This window comes from Syngnathus floridae, unplaced genomic scaffold (assembly GCF_059516105.1).
Source record: "Syngnathus floridae isolate MCC-2025c unplaced genomic scaffold, RoL_Sflo_1.0 HiC_scaffold_37, whole genome shotgun sequence".
Taxonomy (NCBI): Eukaryota; Metazoa; Chordata; class Actinopteri; order Syngnathiformes; family Syngnathidae; genus Syngnathus; species Syngnathus floridae.
The window spans coordinates 15,436-26,339 of NW_028284066.1; the positions used below are offsets into that span (position 1 = coordinate 15,436).

Genomic DNA, 10,904 nt, shown 5'->3' on the forward strand with positions numbered 1-10,904 from the left:
TTGCCAGGGAACAAAAATAGATTAAATAAACTAAATAAGTCCTCTTCCCATTAAATAAATCAGAAAAGTCTGTCTTGTAACCAGTCCTCTTCAAACAAGTAAAGTCTGCCCATTTTGTGCCGTAGATTTTGTGTCTATGCCTAGTATTTAAACAAAATCATAATTTAAACGACTTCTTTCCTTCATTCACTTTGGAAATTTGGAATTGCAGCAAATCGAATTTTGGCAGGGAACAAAAATAGATCAATTAAACTAAATAAGTCTTCTTCCCATTAAATAAATTAAAAAAGTCTGTCTTGTAACCAGTCCTTTTCAAACAAGTAAAGTCTGCCCATTTTGTGCCGTCGATTTTGTGTTAATGCCTAGTATTTATACAAAATCATAATTTAAAGGACTTCATTCCTTCATTCACTTTGGAAATTTGGAATTGCAGCACATCAAATTTTGCCTGGGAAGAAAAGTAGATTAAATAAATTTAATAAGTCTTACTACTTCCCATTAAATAAATTAAATACGTCTTACTTGTTCCCACTCCTTTTCAAAACAGTAGTTTAAAACGAGGGCCCTTCACTCAATCTTTAACCCCAACCCCGCACGTTGTGTTGTATCTGTGAATGTTGGTTGTGGCCAAATGATAGTTTTCTTTCATTCGTTTAGGTTCCAAGAAAACTTGATGTAACTCTACTTTTAACTGCCGTTTCAGATAAGCGGGTATTACGTCGCAGTCATGTGCCGTGGATATGACGTAATTGCCCGAACCTCCGCCAAAATTCAAATCTGTTGGCGCGATGGCCGTGAGCCACTGAGCAGCGACGATTATCAACAGAAATATCTTTATTTTCTGCTTGCAACTGGACCGTCTAGAGCGTACACGGTAAGTAACACTCATTGTGTTTAAGGAGATTTACGTTTGTAATAGCAGAAGTGTAGCCGCGTTGCGTTGTACGTGTGAAAATTGGTCGAGGCGAAATGTTAATGTTTAATTTCATTCCTTTAGGTTCCACGGTGTTTGTTGGCTGCAAGTTTTCCACTGCAAGAAGAGGCTCGTATCATTGACCAGGAGCGAGCTACAATGGTGAGTAGCCATAACATTTATGTTAAACACTTCCTATTTCATGTCTAACAGTACTTGATTTAACAAATAACCATAAATAAATACAGTGTGGGCACTGAAGTTAACATATGTGATTATACTGCCTAATCTGTCACGGAGTAGATTGTTGCAAAGTAATATAAGATCCAAAGTTGTAATTCAGAATAGTTTTCAAAAGAAGGCCATTAGAATTATATACAAGTCTGATTACCCTTAACATAACAACAAGCTATTAATTAAATCACAAATTCTTCAATTCAAAGATTTGGTAGATTATCAGACAAATAATGTCTAACAGTAATTGATTTAACACATCACGATAAGTAGATTGAGTGTGGGCACTCTCAAGTTAACAGATATGATTATACTGCCCAATCTGTTACAGAGTATGTTGTTGCCAAGTAATGTAGAATAGATCCAAAGTAGTAATCCAGAATAGTTTTGAAGAGGCCATTAGAATAATAAACAAATCTGATTACCTTGAACATAATAACAAGCTAAGTGTTTAATATGTCCTATGAAGTCAAAATTGGGCACCATCATGTGGTGAAATTTGGAATTGCATCACATCCAATTTTGCCTGGGAACAAACAGATTAAATAAATCTTAGTTTTGAATAAGCCACTCCTTCTCAAACAAGTAAACTCTGCCCATTTCGCGCAGTAGATGTTCTGTTAATATCTAGTATTTATACAAAGTCATAATTTAAATTGCTTTCAACCTTCATTCATCGGTTCAACCAACATTACTCGCTCTTATTACCAACTTGTATTGATTTAACTAAGCGTTTAATACTTCCTATCAGGTCTCAAGGCAAGATTTGGCAAAATACAATTTCAGCAAATCCAATTTTGCCAGGGAACAAAAATAGATTAAATAAACTAAATAAGTCTTCTTCCCATTAAATAAATCAGAAAAGTCTGTCTTGTAACCAGTCCTCTTCAAACAAGTAAAGTCTGCCCATTTTGTGCCGTAGATTTTGTGTCTATGCCTAGTATTTAAACAAAATCATAATTTAAACGACTTCTTTCCTTCATTCACTTTGGAAATTTGGAATTGCAGCAAATCGAATTTTGCCAGGGAACAAAAATAGATCAATTAAACTAAATAAGTCTTCTTCCCATTAAATAAATTAAAAAAGTCTGTCTTGTAACCAGTCCTTTTCAAACAAGTAAAGTCTGCCCATTTTGTGCCGTCGATTTTGTGTTAATGCCTAGTATTTATACAAAATCATAATTTAAAGGACTTCATTCCTTCATTCACTTTGGAAATTTGGAATTGCAGCACATCAAATTTTGCCTGGGAAGAAAAGTAGATTAAATAAATTTAATAAGTCTTACTACTTCCCATTAAATAAATTAAATACGTCTTACTTGTTCCCACTCCTTTACAAAAAAGTAGTTTAAAACGAGGTCCCTTCACTCAACCTTTAACCCTATTTATTCACCTTCTAGGCTAAGTGTTAAAGGCTAAGTGTTAAAGGCTAAGTGTTAAAGGCTAAGTGTTAGAGGCTAAGTGCCAGAGGCTAGGCGCCAGAGGCGAGTTTTTGTGGGCTGAAGTTTTAGTGGGGTTAGTGTGAATACAATCCAAAAGAATACAACAGAATACAATACAATAGAATATAATACATAGATTAAATTCAATAGCTCTTACTACTTCCCATTAAATAAATTAAATACGTCTTACTTGTTCCCAATCCTTTTCAAAAAAGTAGTTTAAAACGAGGGCCCTTCACTCAACCTTTAACCTCAACCCCGCACGTCACATTGTGTTGTATCTGTGAATGTTGGTTGTGGCCAAATGATAGTTTTCTTTCATTCGTTTAGGTTCCACGGTGTTTGTTGGCTATGTTTTCCACTGTCAGAAGGATGAAAATACAAAGTACAACGCTTGGACGTGGGCGAAGACGTCACCGGTGAGTCCTTCCTTCCTATTTATTTACCTTCTAGATGCTAGAGGCTAAGTGTTAGAGGCTAAGTGTTAGAGGCTAAGTGTTAAACACAATACGAACAACACAACGATACTGCACTGAACAACACGATACCGCACTGAGAAACACGATACCGCACTGAACAACACGATACCGCACTGAACAACACCATGCCGCACTGAACACCATGCCACACTGAACAACACCATCCCGCACTGAACAACACCATGCCGCACTAAACAACACCATGCCGCACTGAACAACACCATGCCTCACTGAACGACACCATGCCGCACTGAAAGACACCATGCCGCACTGAACGACACCATGCCGCACTGAAAGACACCACCCCGCACTGAACACCATGCCGCACTGAACAACACCATCCTGCACTGAACAACACCATCCCGCACTGAACAACACCATGCCGCACTGAACAACATTATGCCGCACTGAACATTATGCCGCACTGAACAACACCATGCCGCACTGAACAACACCATGCCGCACTGAACAACATTATGCCGCACTGAACAACATTATGTCGCACTGAACAACACCATGCCGCACTGAACAACACCATGCCGCACTGAACAACATTATGCCGCACTGAAAAACACCATGCCGCACTGAACAACACCATCCCGCACTGAACAACACCATGCCGCATTGAACAACACCATGCCGCACTGAACAACACCATGCTGCACTGAACAACATTATGCTGCACTGAACAACACGATCCTGCATTGAACAACACCATGCCGCACTGAACAACACCATCCTGCACTGAACAACACCATCCTGCACTGAACAACACCACCCCGCACTGAACAACACGATCCCGCATTGAACACCATCCCGCACTGAACAACACCATGCCGCACTGAACAACACCATTCCGCACTGAACAACACCATGCCGCACTGAACAACACCATGCCGCACTGAACAACACCATTCCGCACTGAACAACACCATGCCGCACTGAACAACACCATGCCGCACTGAACAACACCATGCCGCACTGAACAACACCATGCCGCACTGAACAACACCATGCCGCACTGAACAACACCATCCCGCACTGAACAACACCATGCTGCATTGAACAACACCATGCCGCACTGAACAACACCATCCTGCACTGAACAACACCATCCCGCACTAAACAACACCATGCCGCACTGAACAACATTATGGCGCACTGGACAACATTATGCCGCACTGAACAACACCATGCCGCACTGAACAACACCATGCCGCACTGAACAACACCATGCCGCACTGAACAACACCATGCCGCACTGAACAACACCATGCCGCACTGAACAACATTATGCCGCACTGAACAACACCATGCCGCACTGAACAACACGATCCCGCATTGAACAACACCATCCTGCACTGAACAACACCATGCCGCACTGAACAACACCATGCCGCACTGAACAACACCATTCCGCACTGAACAACACCATGCCGCACTGAACAACACCATCCTGCACTGAACAACACCATCCCGCACTGAACAACACCATGCCGCATTGAACAACACCATGCCGCACTGAACAACACCATGCCGCATTGAACAACACCATGCCGCACTGAACAACACCATCCTGCACTGAACAACACCATCCCGCACTGAACAACACCATGCCGCACTGAACAACATTATGGCGCACTGAACAACATTATGCCGCACTGAACAACACCATGCCGCACTGAACAACACCATGCCGCACTGAACAACACCATGCCGCACTGAACAACATTATGCCGCACTGAACAACATTATGCCGCACTGAACAACACCATGCCGCACTGAACAACACCATGCCGCACTGAACAACACCATGCCGCACTGAACAACACGACGTCGCACTGAACAACACGACGCCGCACAGAACAACACGACGCCGCACAGAATAACACAATACCGCACAGAACAACACAATACCGCACAAACAGTTTTAGATAATATTACGTCGCAGTCATGTGACGCGGACATGACGTCAATAGGCGGAACTCACGGCAAAATTATAATCCGTGGGCGTGGCTTGCAACAGGAAGTAGGAAAGCGGCAGTTCTGGCAAACAAGACACAGCTGTTAGTAACACGATGACTAACAAGGCAAATATTTTTGTTTTCAGCTTGCAACTTGACCGTCTAGAGCAGGGGTCACCAACCTTTCTTAAACCAAGAGCTACTTCCTGGGTACTGATTAAGGCAAAGGGCTACCAGTTTGACACACACTTCTGAAATAGCCAATTTGCTCAATTCGGCTTTCACTGTGTTATTATTGTCATTTCCAGTTCACATGTAAGTGTGATTTTAACAAGAATAGCAAAAATACAGTCAAACCTTGGTTTTTGACCACAATCCGTTCCAGAAGGCGATTCGAGAAGCGAATCGGTCGAATTCCGAATCTACTTTTCCCATTACAAATAATGGAAGAAATGTTATCCGTTTCAAGACAAACCCACCCCCGCCTTTTTTAAGCATTATTTCATTTGAGCATATTTGTCCGATCGCGCAACTTCAGCGCACCGCCGAACGCGCAACCGTAGCGCGTCGCCACCGCGTAACTGCACCGCGCTGGTCACATTATTGTGACAGAGCCGTCGCTGAAATTTAGAAAATATCTTTAAAGTCCTGATGTACTTTCCAAAATTTAAGTGGACCTAAGTGCGCAGGGAGCTTAATTTTGTCCGATCGCGCAACTGCAGCGCACCACCAAACGCGCAACAGTCGCGAGTCGCCAACCGCGCAACTGCACCGCGCTGGTCGCATTATTGTGACAGATCCGTCGCTAAAATTTAGAAAATATTTTTAAAGTCCTGATGTACTTTCCAAAATTTAAGTGGACCTCAGTGCGCAGGGAGATTAATTTGGTCCGATGGCGCAGCAGCAGCGCGCTGGGCGCTCACTGTCGCATTGCTTTAAGAGCGTCTTTGTGTTTTAGGATGGCTGCTCCCACTTGCTTTCTTTGGAGGCATGATTAGGGGTTAATACAATCCTCAAAGTAACGAAAATACAATAACAACGGAGTCAGTCGGCATCCGGGCCGTGCGGTCGAGTTTTCTCGGGTCCTCCCGGCTCCTCTCGCGAGGTTCGACCTCCGAATTTTGTTCGACAACCGAAGCAAAAAAATGTCGAATTTTTTGTTCGAATTCCGATTTGTTCGAGAACCGGGACGTTCTAAAACCGAGGTTTGACTGTAAAATAAATAGATGCAGCTCACTGACAAGTGCCGCAATTTGAGCTAATTTTAGAACAGTCCTGCGGGCGACTCATGCGGTCCTCACGGGCGACCTGGTGCCCGCGGGCAACGTGTTGGTGACCCCTGGTCTAGAGCGTACAAGGTAATTACAACTGTTTTTTTTTAGCCCTGAAAAGCGAGGGAGTGTGGCGTTTGGGAGGAATGTCGAACTCGGCGTCTGCTTCCAGCCACAGACGCCAAATTTCGACGATTATTTCGACTGGTCAACGGTTGTAAATTATTGCGTTGACTAAAAACTTTATTTAACTCTACTCTTAACTTTGCCGTTTCAGATATGCGGGTATTACACCGCGGAAATGACGTCAATAGGCTGAACTCTCGCCAAAATTCAAATCTGTGGGCGCAATGGCCTTGAGCGAGACACCGGATACAAACACGACGATTATCAACAGAAATATCTTTATTTTCCGCTTGCAAGTGGACCGTCTAGAGCGTACACCGTAAGTACAACTCATTGTGTTTAAAAAGATTTACGTTTGTGTAGTTTGCGTTGCGTTGTATCTGTGAATGTTGGTTGAGGCTAAATGTTAATGTTTAATTTCATTCCTTTAGGTTCCACGGTGTTTGTTGGCTGTATGTTTTCCACTGCAAGAAGAGGCTCGTATCATTGACCAGCAGGAGCTACAATGGTGAGTACCCCTTTCGTCTTCCATTTATGTTAAACACTTCCTATTTCATGTCTAACAGTACTCGATTTAACAAATAACCATAAATAAATACAGTGTGGGCAGTCACGTTAACATATGTGATTATCCTGCCTAATATGTTTATCACAAATATGTCACTAATCACTAATATGTTTATTTGTTTATCACAACACCTTTGGACCTTCAGCAATCGATTATTTACCTTCATCTACATAGAGACAGAACGATGGTGTCTTAAACATCTCATTCATTTCACCAAATAACTTCACGCAGGTGGATAACGGCCGTCTCGGTCACGCTATGTTGCGTGATGCAGTTTTGAAGAACCAAATGCATTTATTCAATGAATAAGTCAAGCTAGTTCTATGTTTATGATGTTGTAAGTTACGGTACCGATTGAAGTTGAGTTCGAAGCCAGTGGAAAACAGCGCTGCGTTTGTGCTCTCCAGGTACAAATGTTGTGATCTCTGACTGACGACCGGGCGAGACTCGAGTAAGAGATGTCCAAACGAGCTCCGGCAGGGCGGGCCAAGGCGGAGCGAACGGACGCCCTTCAGGCCGCCAATGACGAGCTGAGAACCAAACTGATGGACGTCCAGTTAGAACTTCAGCAGGAGAAGAACAAGGTGAAAACCTCAACAGACAGACACTGCCTGCCTCCCTGCCTGCCTCCCTGCCTGCCTCCCTGCCTGCCTCCCTCCCTCCCAGTTTTCCCGATGTAGATTAGACATGCGTGTGCCATGACTGTGTCAGCCTACATCAACAAATGCACCGAGGACGTCAGCACCACTAAGAATATCATCACCCGGGGCAACCAACGACCCTGGATGACTGAGGAGGTACGTCAAACGCTACGAGCGCGGAACTCTGCCTTCAAGTCTGGCGACAAGGAGACACTGAGGACAGCGAGAGCCAACTTGAACCGTGCCATCAGGATAGCGAAGCGAGACCGCAGTCGAAAATTTCAGGATCGTTTCCACGACGTCAAAAACATCAGGAGTATGTGGCAAGGCATACGGGCGATTACAGACTACAACTCACCCTCCCCCCCCCCGGTGGGTGTAGTTGATGCTGACTTTCTAAATGGTCTAAATAACTTCTTTGGGAGGTTCGAGGCACTAAACGGCACTCCAGCAGTTAAAACTGTCCCCCATCAGGAAGAGGAGGTACTCTGCCTTGACTCCGCCGATGTGTTGAAGACCCTGAGGAGAGTCAACCCCTGTAAGGCCCCTGGCCCCGACAACATTCCTGGGCGTGTGTTCAGGGAATGTGCAAGTCATCTGGCTGGGGTCATCACAGACATTTTTAACACCTCGCTGGGCCAAGCCACAGTGCCGGCGTGCTTTAAGACTGCCTCCATCATTCCGGTGCCGAAGAAACCTCAAATCACCTCATTTAATGATTACCGGCCTGTTGCACTGACTCCGGTTATGATGAAGTGCTTCGAAAGGCTGCTTAAAGGTCACATCGTTTCCAGACTCCCCCTATTATTTGACCCGTTCCAGTTTGCCGACCGGCAAAACCGCTCCACTCAGGACGCCATCTCCTCCGTTCTTCACCTGAGCCTGGCTCACCTGGAGGAGAAGAACACCCATGTGCGGAGGCTGTTCCTGGACTTCAGCTCAGCGTTTAACACCATCATCCCACAGCATCTGGTAGGAAAATTGGAACACCTGGGCTTCAACACCCCCCTTCGCAACTGGCTGCTAGACTTCCTCACCAACAGACCTCAGTCAGTCCGGGTCGGACAGAACACCTCTGATGTCATCACCCTCAGCACAGGCTCCCTTCAGGGCTGCGTCCTGAGCCCCCTGCTGTGCACCCTGATGACACACGACTGCGTCCTCAGGTTCACCACCAATCACATCGTGAAGTCAGCAGACGACACAACGGTGGTGGGGCTCATCAGAGACAACAACGACCTGGACTACAGAGAGGAGGTGGAGCAGCTGGTGGGCTGGTGCAGAGAAAACAGCCTGATCCTGAATGAGGAGAAGATGAAGGAGATCATCGTCGACTTCAGGAAAAAACAGCCTCACCACGCTCCACTGATCATCAACAGCTCAGCTGTGGAGGTGGTCAGCACCACCAAATTCCTGGGGGTCCACATCACAGAAGACCTCACCTGGACTATGAACACTACGGCACTGGTCAAGAGGGCACAGAAGCGCTTGTACTTCCTGCGGAGGATGAGGAGAGCCCACCTGCCCCCACCCATCATGAGGACGTTCTACAGGAGCACCATAGAGAGCATTCTGACAAGCTGTCTCTCTGTGTGGTGTGGAGGCTGCACCGCCTCCGATTGGAAGAACGTGAGGAGAGTGGTGAGGACAGCAGAGAGGATCATAGGGGCTCCTCTTCCCTCCATTCAGGACATTTCATCTCAGCGCTGCATGTCCCGTGCCCGTAACATCATCAATGACCCATCACACCCCCACCATGGACTGTTCTCCCTGCTGCCCTCTGGGAAGAGGTTTGCAGCATCCGCTGCAGGTCCACCAGGTTCTGCAACAGCTTTTTCCCTGCTGTCATCAGACTGTTGAACACTAGAACTGTTGAGCTCTAAACTGAACTCTGCATCACACATTCACAGAACTGTACTTTATGACACTACGGACCTCTATCTTGCACTATCTCGCACTACCAACTTTACTGAACTTGTATAAACCCTTTAAATAGAAGTTTAATACATGGTTTAGCATTCCTCTGCACACTCTTGAATACTGTTTTGCCTACTTGCACTATTGCATAATTATCACTGCTGCACTTTATACTTATTTTTAATATATATATATATATATATATATATATAGTATATATGTATATATATATATTTTCATAGGGTATGTTACTTCTATTCAACTGCAATATCACTACTTTGTTGTAAGACGTATGCAACGGAATTTCGTTTTGTATGCACCATGTGCAGACAAGATGACAATAAAGTTTGTCTAAGTCTAAGTCTAAGTCATGTCAGGTCAGCTGTCTGGAGAGAGAGAGAAGTCAGGACCTGCGGGCGGAGCACCACCGTGCCACCGCCGCCATGACGGAACTCAAAAGCAAACTCCATGAGGAGAAGCAGAAAGAGTTAGCCATTACCAGGGAGACATTACTGCGGCAGCATGAAATGGAGCTGATGAGAGTGATCAAAATCAAAGATGGAGAGATCCAGCGACTGAATGCCTTGGTCCTCAGCCTGAGGGACGGCTCCATGGACAAGGTGATCCGCTCTATCCGTGTCTGACTATCCGCACGCCACGTCGGGCTTCGATGCGGCCGCTACCGTATTGTGTAGCTTGTCCCCAGTAAGCGTCGCGGCGCTCCGGTGCGGTCTCAACGGCCCGGTGTGGCGCAATGTCTGCTCAGGTGAGGAGGGGGGGCGCTTTGCTGGCGGAGGTGGAGGAGACGCGGCGGTGTCGGGAGACCGAGCGGTGTCGCCTCCACCAGGAGCGCGGAAGAAGCCCTGGCAGCGGCCCAGCAGGCCTGGCAGTCCCGAGCGGCCGAGCTCCGATCGGCTCATCACCAGCATCGGGAGGAGCTGAGCCGAACCAAGAGAGACTGCGAGAGGGAGATCCGCCGACTGGTAGGACTGATCAGATGCGCGGTGCGTGGCTATGTTCCCAATTTCGTTGTATACCTGCAGTGCAATGACACCTAAGGCATTCTATTCTATTCTATTTCACAAGAAGAAAATGTCCGGTTGCTCGCTTCGCTTTTGTCACAGCAAAGGTGTTCTAGTCGATTCAAGAAAAAAATTGGCCGGTTGCTCTCTTTGTTTTTGTCACAATTCTGGCAAATGAGTTTGCCCGCCTGCCTGAGCGCTCCCCGTTTGTACATCCAGACGGATGAGATCAAGCTGAAAGACAGAGCGGTTAGTGTTTTGGATGAAGCCCTGGGGCCGGCCACGTCCACCGCCTTCAGCTGCAGACTCAGGCTGCCGAGCAGCAGA

The 10,904-nt window shown here is 45.8% G+C and overlaps 1 long non-coding RNA gene across 2 annotated transcripts; it reads left to right on the plus strand.

Moving 5' to 3' along the window:
• The first annotated feature begins 996 nt into the window (after positions 1–996).
• LOC148378575 (uncharacterized) lies at positions 997–6,996 on the plus strand. 2 transcript variants are annotated; one of them, XR_015855783.1, is made up of 5 exons: positions 997–1,075; positions 2,920–3,008; positions 5,179–6,390; positions 6,581–6,748; positions 6,861–6,993. It is a non-coding gene; the product is annotated as an uncharacterized LOC148378575 (long non-coding RNA). The 2 variants fall into 2 exon arrangements; XR_015855782.1 differs by having other exon boundaries at positions 5,179–6,748; positions 6,861–6,996.
• Positions 6,997–10,904: the final 3,908 nt, after the last annotated feature.